This window comes from Corapipo altera, unplaced genomic scaffold (genome assembly GCF_003945725.1).
Source record: "Corapipo altera isolate COAL_440 unplaced genomic scaffold, ASM394572v1 61411, whole genome shotgun sequence".
NCBI lineage: Eukaryota > Metazoa > Chordata > Aves > Passeriformes > Pipridae > Corapipo > Corapipo altera.
This window is the reverse complement of record NW_020884875.1, coordinates 10,502,528-10,515,010: the sequence shown is the minus strand read 5'-3', so window position 1 is coordinate 10,515,010 and position 12,483 is coordinate 10,502,528.

Genomic DNA, 12,483 nt, shown 5'->3' with positions numbered 1-12,483 from the left:
ACCGTCCATCCAATCCCACATGTGTCCACCCTGTGGCCTTTGCTCTGGACCGCCCTGGGTCCACCCCCTGAAAATGGGTCTGGGGTGCATTTCGGGACCACCTACTTCATCACCTTCATCATCATCAGAGCACAAAAGGTACATAGTTACCTAATTCTTGACTTCATTTTGTGGTTTAGGCCCTGATACGCTGTTCTGCCAACAATCTAGGCAAAAGACAAAACATTTCTGCTGTATTTGGGAGTAGGATTGATATAGGGAGCATAGAATGGGGTAAGAGGGTTAAGGAATGTGTAAACAAGGGTGCTACAGGGAAAGGGATGCAAGGGAGTGAGGGTTGCTGCTTTTAAAATCTACCCATAAAACTTACAAGGCTTACAAATATTAGAAAAATAAAAAAAACATTAGGGGCTTAAGGCATCAGCCAAGTGGAAATTCCACATGGAAAGCCATGAACTCCCTTCCTTGGGGCACCTCAAGTATGCAGCAACACACTCATGCTGGTTTTTTGGCCTATTTTATACTGGGGAGACTCTTGAGACACAGTGCTGTCAAATTAAGCCACAGAGCCAGTGAGAAATCCAACTATAAACAGGGTAGCACACCGCCCAGTGTAGGTAACATTTTACATGTATATGTCTTCTTACTGTAGAAATTTCCAATTTGGGGTTATGGAGCAGTCAGCTAGCTCCAGAGGTAACAATGCTTAAATGCTGAGGAAAGTTTGTCACACTGTGATAATTTTAGTCTAGGCCTTCCTGGACACCAGCTTGTAACCAGGAAGGAACAAGGGAAGTGACCAAGAAAGTATTCCATGCTATTACTTTACATAAACAGAGGTATAAATAAAGCCAACCAGAGAGACCTTGCTCTCTTCTTTTCCAGCAATGTTTGGGAACAGGAGGTCCCTACGTTGGCCTTGCTTATCTGAATTTGAGGCCTGTAGCGACTGCTGTTGTCTGCCATGTGGGAGGAGAGAGTGCTAGGTTGGGTCTGACCATCTTCCTCAAGGGAAGTGGTGAGATTTTGCTAGTTTTTTATTTTGCTGGTTACCAGGTTTTTCAATTGCGCATGCCTGCTTTTTTTCTGTCCGTTTTTGTCCCTTTTTTGTCCTTTTTCCCTTCTCCCTCCCCCTTTTCCCTTTTAGGGAGCTATTTGGGGTTTCTGGGGTTATACAGACATAGCATTCTCACTGTATATATCTGTTTATATGTAAAATACATATTTTTGCTATAGCTTCGGCTGTTCGGGTTGTTTTCTTCCCTCTCTGGGGAGTAGGCTTTTTCATTGAGTTTTGGAGACTTGGTGGGAAGTCAGCTCGAAACTTGAACACATACAACCTTGTTGACTGGGGAGGCTCTTAGTGCCTTGTAAAATCTAAAAGCTCTTGTTTGTCACCATTTCTTTTAATTCATCTTTCTATGGAGGGTTTTAACAACATGAGAGGTAATTACAAGTAAACACGGAGGTTTTCTCCATCTGCTCATATTTTAAATCCACAGGTGGTCAAGCGTAGCACACTGAATTTGCAATAGGTTTTACTCTCTGCTGTGTACAGTACAACATTTAAACCCCATTTGAAGGGAGATTTGCAGGAGGCGGCTGTGGATTTCCATGCCAGTGATCCCCAGACCCCACTGTGCCCCTGCAGGACAAATTTCAAAGCTTCCAGAGTGTCCTCTGGCAATGAAGACAGAGCATGACTGCTGTAGGAAGGGATGGAAAGCTCTGGTTTGGGGATGGAGAAATGTGCTAGGTGCAGGGAAGGGACTGGTGTGGAGTACAGGATTCACAGCTAGGCAGGGCAGGACACCACCAGATGTGCCACCCCATCTTCTTTTGCTGCTGAAGGACTCACTAGCTCCACTGCTTATAAACCCCCTGCAACAGTGTCCAAAGCAATCCTGACCTGGAAAAAAATAGTATTTTCCTTTCCTTAGTTAAATGTCCCATCAAGTTAACTAGACTGGAAAGACAGACTTGTTCTAAAAAATACTGGCCTATATTTCTATTAGAGAAATTAGAAGGTACAAAGGCATATACTTAAGATCACATTATGAAAATACTTTGATTGCTTTTTCAGCTAGTGTTAACTTTCCAAAATTTAAAAATCTGCTGATGTTTGAGAAGTTTGGTGGTTTTGCCTGTGGCAGGGACACAGCTGGATGCTTTTGTTCAGGAGGAAGCAAAGGGTGGGTTTGTCGGAAAATGCTGCATGTTTATACAACAATCAGGCCTGCTCAGATGACACATCTGTTTTTTCAGACATTGGCAGAAATGCCGTTGTAACAGCAATATTTTGTTCCCAGAATCAACTGGAAAGGAAAGGAAAAAAAATCCAACTAAGCTAGTCACTGTCTCCACCTGGAGGCAAAAGGCTGTCTCACCTTACCAATTTGTCCCATAGCACAAGCCCCACTCCTGTCCACAGAACTGGGCAATCTACTGGGAATAGGAGGGGGGTTCCCCTATGCCATAAAGAAGATACCAGGTAGACAACAGGGTATTCAAAATATTTGCCAAAAGCCCCTGGAAAACCAAGTACTGTCAGTTTCAGGTGTAGTATCAGGGAGTCTTTTTTCTTATCTGGGTAACACGACTGTAAGAAAAGCACTACTGCTATTTAAATAACAAGCATTAACTTCTAATTGCTCTGAAATATCTCTGGTTTTCAAAGGACTATAGGAGAAATATAATATCGGTATTCCTCAAGAAGTTTTTTTCCAGTTGATGATAAATTCTTCCACTAATTCTTTCCTCAACAGTTTCTTTTTCTTCTCTTTTTTGAGTCCATAGGATCACATCAGTGGTCTTTATCACTTCATACCATAGTACAGTTACCCTGACGTGAGTTTGAGCCCAGGGTGCTGAAAGCATGTGCCAAGTGTGAACTACTTGCTGATGCTGTGGACCAAAGTCCCCACAAAAAAAAGCATCGCTAGGCCCACCAATTAATGTTGAATGTATATTTGACACCAGGTCACATTTGTCAGTCTGTGTGGAAAAGGGTGACTGTGGTCCTGTTTTATGTCCCAGCAGAGGTCTCATATGGGAAAAGGGAGATCCCTGGTTAGGCAGTCAGAACAGCAATTGCTGAAGAGAACTGAGCGAAATAAAATGTGCCTAAACTCCCAATCCATGAAATGCATTCTTCTGCAAGTCACAGTGTTACCCAAGGCTCTCTGATACCACTGGGGTGTCCAGATGGTGAGGCAAAGCCCTGCTGTGAGCCATGCACATTCTGGGCACAGACCAGCAAAATTCAGTAGAGTGCTAGGTCAGTGCTTGAGTGAACTGTGGCTTTTCTGTAAACAGCTCAGACAAAGACTAATATGATTCCCAGTCATGAAGACATGCTGTCCCTGAGGAGAAGATGTCACATGTTGCAGCATTCCCTATGCACTCTCAGAGGCCATGGGGACCACATCAGCAGCCACAGGGAAGGCAGTACTCTCAAATGAAACTTGCATGAAACTTGCCTTTGGTTTGTTTTTTTATCCCTGTGCTATCTAGGAATTGGTCTAACTTTTCCATTTGCATGGCTTGAACATTACGGAGAGCAAACTGGGAAGACAATGGAGCACAATAGAGACAAGGGTGGGACAATTCTTTTATCTCTCTGGAGGAATTCTACTGCACAAAAATGTATGAAACTAGCAAATTTTAGCTAGCAGTTTCAGAGAGAAAAAAACAGCATGACAAAGCTTGTCATGCTGGTTTTGAAATGCTGAGGGACTGGGAGGGCTGCTCAGATCTCTGAAGGAAAAGCCGTGCCAATAAGAGGCTTGGTTCAATGGAGGTGCACTGATGTGCAGTGGCTGAGTGGCCTCAATATGCAGCAGGAAGGACTCCAGTATCCCACAGCCTGGTATATAGCTGTGTGTCTGTGATCAACCAGTGAGCCTTGGCCATCCTCTACCTGCCAGTCACTTAACCATCCTTGGATTCCTGCTGTATGTGTCTTGTGCTCTCATCTCCACTGGGAGATTGGGATGGGGCTTCCAGGGCTGTGAACACTGGCTGTGTGAGCTACCATGGGTGTCATTTAGATGTCTCCACTGTCAAGAGGAAAATCGGAAGAGAGATGAGATGAAACTGAGATAGTACCTAGGAGGCAACATCTAAAAACCTGCATTAGGAAGGAACTTAGCTGTATACTCAGCACCGCCCCACAGGTTTAGCAGACTGGACACAGACATGCTGGCCCAGAAGTTTCATCATGTGGGAGTCTTGCTGCTGTCATGAAGTCTGTACCTGAACCTACCTATGTTCAGCATTTCAGTGTGAGGAAAGTTCAGGTTCATTTTGGTCTCTGTGGTTCCCAGGGAGTAATGTGGTGATTTTTATGTCAAAGAATGCCCGACGTGATGAGTATTTGGGTGAGAGCCATACTTCGTTCAGTCTCACCTGCCAGCTCCAGCAAAAGGACAAGCTCAGTGTTTATTTAGCAAGCATCAGAGCACAGCTGCTTAAGGAGCTCTGTGCTGCCTTTTGGACATCATGTTTCATGTGAGTCCAGCCATGGCTGTCACATACACACTTCCTTCAGCAGTGCTGCCTCCAAGGCAGTTCCTACCTCTAGCCTCTCTCCAGACTGAGAGCTGCTCGAGTTTCAAAATGTTGCAACTGGTGTGCATCTGTAGTAAAACTTAACGTCAGCAGCAACAACCCCATCACTTGTCATCTCTTGCAAATGAAACAGGACAGTATTTGGATGACAGCCCTCCAAGGATGACGCACATGTCGCAATTTATAGAGGCATTGGCTGACTAAGCAAAGTCCACTTTAAAAGAACATAATTGGAGTGTGCCGCAAGCAGTGCTGTCTTTGACATGAGGCATGAAACAGAAGTCCTCGCTGCTTACTGGTGTTCCCACTTCAGGAGTACCTTTGTGTAGGAGTGAGTGCCTCGTAAAGCTTTTGCATCAGGATGCTAGCTTGGATTTGCTGGACGGATTCCAATTCAGGCAGTTACCACCCATCTCTGGAAATTGTCCATGCTGTTTCAGTTGGCTACAGAATGATTTTTCATTTCATGTTCAAATCTGACTTAAATAGTTACTTCAAACACTTGAACAATTCCTTTATTTCATACCCAATGGTGGGTTAAAGGATGTTGAGCAGCACATACTTGGATCCACTTAGTGGAAGCTATTACCATCAATAGTAGGGTTGCAATGATGAACAAATCCATGCTGAAGGAAGCAAGCTAGCAAAACTGGAAAATACTTCATTGTAAAACATAGTGTGGGCTTAGAGTATCCTACTCAATATAACAGGAGCTCAAAAATCCATAGTAACTCCAGCACATTATTAATAGTAAATGTATAGTTTTTGAAAAGGTTACTTGTGCTTATGCTACCCATAAGAAAGAAAATCTCTCTTCACCAAAAACAAACTTAGTCTCTGCAACAGTGGACAAACTTCATCCTAGGTGCCTGTAATTTTCTGACACTTCAGGAGGACTGACTCTTGGCTACTCAAGTTCCCTCATTTCACGAATAAACACTTTTTTCTCGTATATTCCAGTTGTTGAAATTAATTTGCCACCCTCTGCTCAAAACTGTATTTATCCTTCTCCTCCCGCTTTTCAGAACTGTCATGATTATCAGCAGCAATGTGCAATGTAGATTCCTGAGATCTGATGTCATCTTGCTTGGCATATGTTACACACTCAAATAAGCTCTTGTGGTGAATAATGTACCATATGCATATATCCCAGGTTCTCCCAGCACTGTGAAGACTTATCAGTGCTCTAATTGCGTACCACTTTAACCAGGATTTTAGTCCTTGTTATGCAGAGCTTCCAAGTCTGGTGTTACCAACTCAAATAAAATCCTCATTCCACCCTCTCTTCTCCGCACCTATTTCTGTGCTCTGCATATCAAACTCTGAAAAGGTTCTGTGAAAAGCCTGCTCTGATGATCTTTTGAAGACCTTCAGCAGATCCTTTCAGCCTGGGGGTGCTGTCTGCCAGGGTCTGGGACCTCAAGTCTGGGAGGAGAGAAGACAGTGACCCAGAATGTCCAGAGCAGGCAGAGTGGTACCACAATGCTCCTGCTGTAGCTGCAGGCCATGTCCAGGCCTTGGGTACTCTTGAAATGACCCAACAGAGAATGGTCCCCACCCAGAGACAACACAGCAGGTAATCACTCCTCCCAAGGGCCTCTTCCTCCTTTTCCCCAGAGGCTTGCCCATCCTGTTACAGAGTCTCCCTGCAGCCAGTCCTGAGCATGACTGCCTTGCTCCTGTCACAGCATGCTCCCATCACCTCCATCCTAATTTGACTTAAAAATCCACACCAGCCACGGCAACATAGGCAGCAGTCATGGCACTGCTTGTGCCGAGCCAGACACACACTGGACATCTCTTCTGCCTTCTGACAGAGCAGTATAACAGGCAGACCCGGGATGCTTCTGTAGTGCAAGGGACTGCAAGTAGTGCCACAACACACTAAGTTCCTGCTCAGATGGAGCCTTTCATTTTAACTGATGTGGTCTCTAAAACATCCCATTTTCTGAGAAACTTTGGTAATGTTGTTTCTTGGAAGAACACAGTAATTAGTGCGCATAAAGTAGTGCTCTCCAATAGTTACTCATCAACAGAAGTGTCAGCTTTAATGAACCACCTTCATTTTTCGGCTCTAATACTTTCTGCATGCATGTTACTGGTGTCAAATATTTAAATGATTCAAATTTAAAGACTTTGAAGCCATTAAAAGAAACTGGAGTCTGATACAACCATTGTTGTATCTGGTTTACAGTTAGCAAAACATTCTGTTTTTCCTGGATCCCATTTGCACCCTGGGAAAACACTGGGAACAGATGATTTACTATCCAAGTTTTTTAAGTGGTTCAAAGAGGAGTAGGCACCCTGAATGCTGCAAATGTTTATAAAGATTAAGCATAATCAGCCTCTGCTAGCCCTGGTCAATTGCATTAATTAAGTTAGCAGTAAGTATGGGGAAAAAGCCTAAGGCAATATAGTTTTATGATCATATTACATTACTTCTCACAGCATTTAAGATTACAGCTAAAGAGCTGACACAGATGAGAGTCCTATAGCTAGAGCAGAGACTTAAATATTCATGTTAGGTTATTTACCAATACCAGTGGTAGCAAAATAAATCTTTAGTTTCATTTTACCTTAGAGTTGGGAGAGGTTCTTACAGCAGTTTGCTGGTAAGAAATACTCTATCTGGAGTGCATTTTTTGTTAATGTTGATCTATTAACACAGAAGGAAAAGTAATGGGAAGATTTTACTTACTTAATGGTCTTTTGGGAAACCGAAAACTTATCTTTGGTGGTCTTGCTTTTGGTTGACAAGAGTTAAAGATTATACATCTCCTCTTTCTTTCTTTCTTTCTTTGAGCAAGACAGAGTGAGAGAGATTCTGGTCAAGATTTACAAAGCTCAAATTGATACAGAAAATTAGAACCCCTTTTTCTATAACGACATCTGAAGTGCAAACCAAAAAGAAGGTTTGTCTTTGTTCTATGGTTTCTATGTATGTTTGATTTCTAGGTGTATTTTTCAATTTCATCAAGAGCTGTACTTTGGCTGACATCAACAATCAATAGAATATGCAATCTAATTGTTTTCTTTCTTCCTTGTCCGAAGTGAAAAGTCTAAAGACATTCTTCCTTGCAGGTGAAATATTTCCATAGCTTCCTCTTGATACCTGACAATAAGAAAGACTGTTAAAATCCACGTGATTAGTCATTTAACAGCACAAACAGATCTGCTCAGAGACCACTACAACTCATGAAGTATAAGGAATAGGTTGTGTTCCATTAGTCTGCAAGAATATTGTCTTGGAGGAAAGGATTTCACATTAAATAAATGCTACTAGCTAAGAGCATCCATGCTACAAATGGAGTTTTAGAGTTGGAATTTGGAGACAAGTGGTAAAACGGACTCTAGGTTGCAAACAGGCTTTGTTACACAGCCTTTGTGCTGCATTTTTAAATTAAGTCACAGGTGTTAGTTGCTGTAAAATGTCCTCTGTCTACAGGGTTAGTGATTTAAGACAAAAAAAACCCTCTTGTCGGAGTCAGTATTGAAGCAATGTGACACTCTGGTTTACTTTTAGGACAAAAAAGCCAGGACTTGATCAGTTGGCTTCATTTAGTATAAAGGGTTTGTTTAATATGTATTGAATTTTAATATGACAGAGAACTTGACTTCTGGAATCTGAAGAGAATCAAAGTGCATTTGCTCCTTGTATTGTGACTGTCAGCATTTTGATTTCTGGAAAAATCTGCAGTCACTCTGCTCAAGGTCTGCTGAGAATTGAGACTAGTTGTGGTGACAAGGCATCATCAAGCTTGGCACTTCCATAGTAGCTAAAGTTCTGCTCTTCTTTCAAGAAACCTAAAGACTTTAAAATAACTTTCAGAAAAAAAAAGATATGAGGTATTTGCCTCATATATTTGACTCCTCAGGAAGACAGATTTCAATGAAGGAAGAAGTTTGGAGAGGAAGGAAAAAAATTCACTCATGCTCTAGCACAGCTACTGTTGTTCAAAAACATTCAAATGGTAAGTATTACATCACTATGAAGTAACAAGATAAAAAGCTTCTATCAAAAAATACTCCTTTTGTTACTTTGATTGAACCATTTTGTCAAAAGCTCCAGAAAATTCTTATTGTTAAGTGTTCTGGGTTGAAGAAATTACTGTGTTAGCTCAACAAGAAGAGAACATATGGCTTAGAATATCTACTTTCTTGTTCTTTTGACAAATCAATCAAAATTCCACTCTCCTTTCTAGTACTCTGAGTGCCTTTGTCTTGAGCTAAAGTATTTGTAAAAGAACGCACTCTTATCATGAGGTGCTATACCACACCTTGGAAAACTCAGACGGTGGGATTACAGACTGCTCTGACACTCAGTGATGAACACACTACCAGATCCTCATGCAGAATCCTTTCATTATATTCCTGGACATGTTGCTTTCTGCTCCAAGTCTTTCTTTGGCTCCTGGCTCCCAATATAGTACCCTTTTCAGCTTTTGTTTTGTAACTTCTGCAGAGTAATGCCGTGAGCTGTAGAAACTCCTTTGCTTTCACAATTGATAGATGGATAAAGTGGGCCAGCAGCTGGGCCCTCAAAGGGCACCTTGGGGGTCAGTCTCAAGAGGTGATGCAGCTGCACATGAGGCTGGGAGATCACAGGAAACCTTGTTGGACTAGCCAGCCTACAGCTCTGGGGCTCAGATAGACACATACAAGCACTAAAGGCTCTTCTTCATCTTGCTTCAGCGTACAAGTGCATTAGTGAGGAGATACAAAAAACCAATTGGAAACAATGTAGATAAATCCTAGTTGCACACCATTTTGTAAGAACAATATTTTTAGCTTCAGGTCCAAAAGTAATAGTCCTTTAAAAAAAGCTTTCCTCAAGGTTTGCCTGACCAGTGATTTCAGAATTTGTGTAACTTTGTTCTGAAAGTTGAAGAGAAGTATATTTCTTTGCCAAAATACTTAGTTCACTATATCCTCATCCATATGACACAGCAAAGCCTAGGAAAGTACCCTCTTCTCCTTCCAAAAGGCAACACCAAGCATTCTGGGGCACCTCCCTGTGATATACCTGAAGTTACCAGTAATTTCTTGCAGAATTCAGCTACCGAGTAATTGGGAACATCCTTGAAAAGGGTGAAGAGCAGAGGAGCACAAGCAATACAACTCCTTGTGCCAAGTCAAGCTATCTCATCTATTCAGTGTTGATATTTGACCTGTGACAGCACTGGAGGCTTCTGCAACAGTGCACCAGGAAAAAATTAGTTTTGTAAAAACATGGAGTGGGAAAGTGGGAGCAAGTTAATATATCTGCCATAAGATGTAGTCACAAGAAAAAAGTAAGCAATCTAAATGCATCTATATCAACTTAAAATTATTGTATATCAGTTCTTTCCAGGGTGTGTCAGCTTCATATGATGAATTACGTTATATTTTGTAGGAATAACCTCTAACAAAACCCCAGGGAGACATCTGGTAAATCTACAACTGAATAAAGTGTTACTAAAGCTGAAAAAACACCAAAGAGTTATTGAAACCTCAGACCACACTAAACTGACTGAAAAAGAATGCAAGGCATATCATTATTGTTAAGAACTAGCAGCTAATTACTTAATGAAAATCAGACAGTTTATGTCCTGTGGGTACCTTCTAAGAGCGTAGGCCATTTTATTTTGTTCAAATAGTCTTTGGAAGAAAAGTGGTCTAGTTTTGTTCTGCGCTGTCCCACTTATGGTAGTAATATGTTATTTCAATAATAGCTCTGACAGATTGGTGGATGCAGTGAATCAATGCAGTTCTAAGGCTATCGAAAGCCCTTCATGTTGCCTGGCAATTCAGAGAGCAGATGTCATTCTGCAACTTATTGTTTCTTTCTCCAAGAATACAATTCATGATTCAGGAAGTAAGACATTTCTTCTATGACAGCGGACAATTTTCTTAATGGTGAACAAAGAACCTCTCAAAACTTGTTTTTCTTTTATGTCAGACTTTGCCGGGCATAAGAAAAGAACAAGCATACAAGAATTTTATGTGCCAGAAATGTGAATTAAAAACTTCAGAGTGGAAAATGCAGTGTTATGCAGACGAGGGCAGGACTTTTCTACAAACACGTCCTTTTATGGTGAAAGAGGTAAGGTAATCTTTCTTTACTCTGCCAAATAAAACAGCAACCTCAAGTTCTGCAAAGGTTCCCAGACTACAGATTACTTTAGAAACTTGATGAGTACTTTAACCAGCTCTGGAAACAAGCCCCTTGTATTTCTCAGGAACACCCACCTCTCCTGCAACAAGATGAGTCAGCCAGCATCCAGGAGACTCATTCCAGGAATCTGGCCCACTCAGAAACCCAGGAAGGAAGCACAGGAGACTGACATTATCTTGATAAAAGGGAAAATAGTGGGCAAGTACTCCAGACAAAGTCTACACTGACCATTAAAATTGCTCTAAAATTGCCAGGAACTGCTCTTCAACTGTTTTCCTTAATGAACTATACAGGTTACTAAAAGAGACTTCTGCCCCCACTTTTCTGTCACTGATATCACAGCTTCTCTCATTTAAGTTGTGCGTCAGGCTTGTTTCAGACTCAACCCTTGTCACAACTGTGGGTGAATTTCTGATGCCCCAAGATCAGGCATTTGTATTCATCTCCTATCTTACTGCCAATCAGTCATTAAATCCCAGGACAAAAGCTGTAAAAGCAGTGATGGTAGCATCATAACTTGTATTGGAACTTCCCAAACAATGAGTAATTGTCTGGACAGCTGGCAACTTTAGGTTCAGTATTTCTCTGTCTGCTGGGACAGCAGGAGAGCAAGTTGGCACAATGCTAGTGTCAAGACACACCAACAAGAGTCAGGAGCTTTCTACACAAAACTGTGTACGAGTGTACTCAAGTATGACCTAAGGCTGACCTAAGTATGAGAGAAAGCTGAGCTAGTCATTTTAGGAGAAGTATGGGTAATGCCCACTATCTTTCACTGAAGCACTGTAATCTCAGCTGTATTTGTTCTCCTTGGATTCTCTGGTGGCATTTGATATCTACTCGGACAGGCCTTGAAGTAGCACAGAGTCCTTGGGGATTGCTCTCATGACTGTCCATTGCTGGAGGTAGTATCCAGCAGATACTGTGCCTCCCACAAAATATTTTTCAGGAAAAAATAAGTATTCTGCGGGCTTCAGTCATTTTGAGCACATCACTCCATTGCTGTGTTCTCTGTACTGGGTGCTGCCAATTGCCATACCAACACTTACTGTTCCCTCTGTGAAGACAGCTACCTGGCTCAGCTAAAATAAGGGCACCAGATAAATGGAATAATCCTTATGAGCTGCTACGGAATCAAACATAACAGATGGGAAACTGGTTTCTTACCCCATGGAATTCAGGGGGATTTCTGAGTTTTTGATATCCTGCAACAGAGAAACAGGACCTTTCAGGGATTTTTGTGAAAAATAAGGTACCTCTGCTCACTGTAGAATAGTTACTAATCCACTGGCTCAGACATTTGCCAAGAGCTGTGGAGCAGCCAAAATGAGTTCTCACTTTCCTTAATTCAGAGTAGAGAGCTGAAATCCCTCTCCCACGTAATCACAGAGTATCAGCTATTCCAGGAGAATTTGTGCCTATTCTGTATCCATCAGCTCCCTATCTGGGTATGAACAATCCTTCCTGTCCAAACCACTACATTTCTTTGTAGAACATGTAGGTGTCAAAAATTAGCTTTTTCCAACAGCAACTGTGTCACTGGCCATGGAGGTCCTTCCTCCATCCTTTCCCCTTCCCCACGGCTACTGCTGAAAAGTGTAACATGCTACTGGAGAAATTTCTAGAGATGTCTCTCACTAGTGGTCACAACTAAGAGCAAAACTCACTGGAAAATCCTGATCTGAACATACACAGCCCATTATATGTCTCTCTCTTTTTTTTTTCTTCCCCTCCCCTCCCCTCCCCTCCCCTCCCCTCCC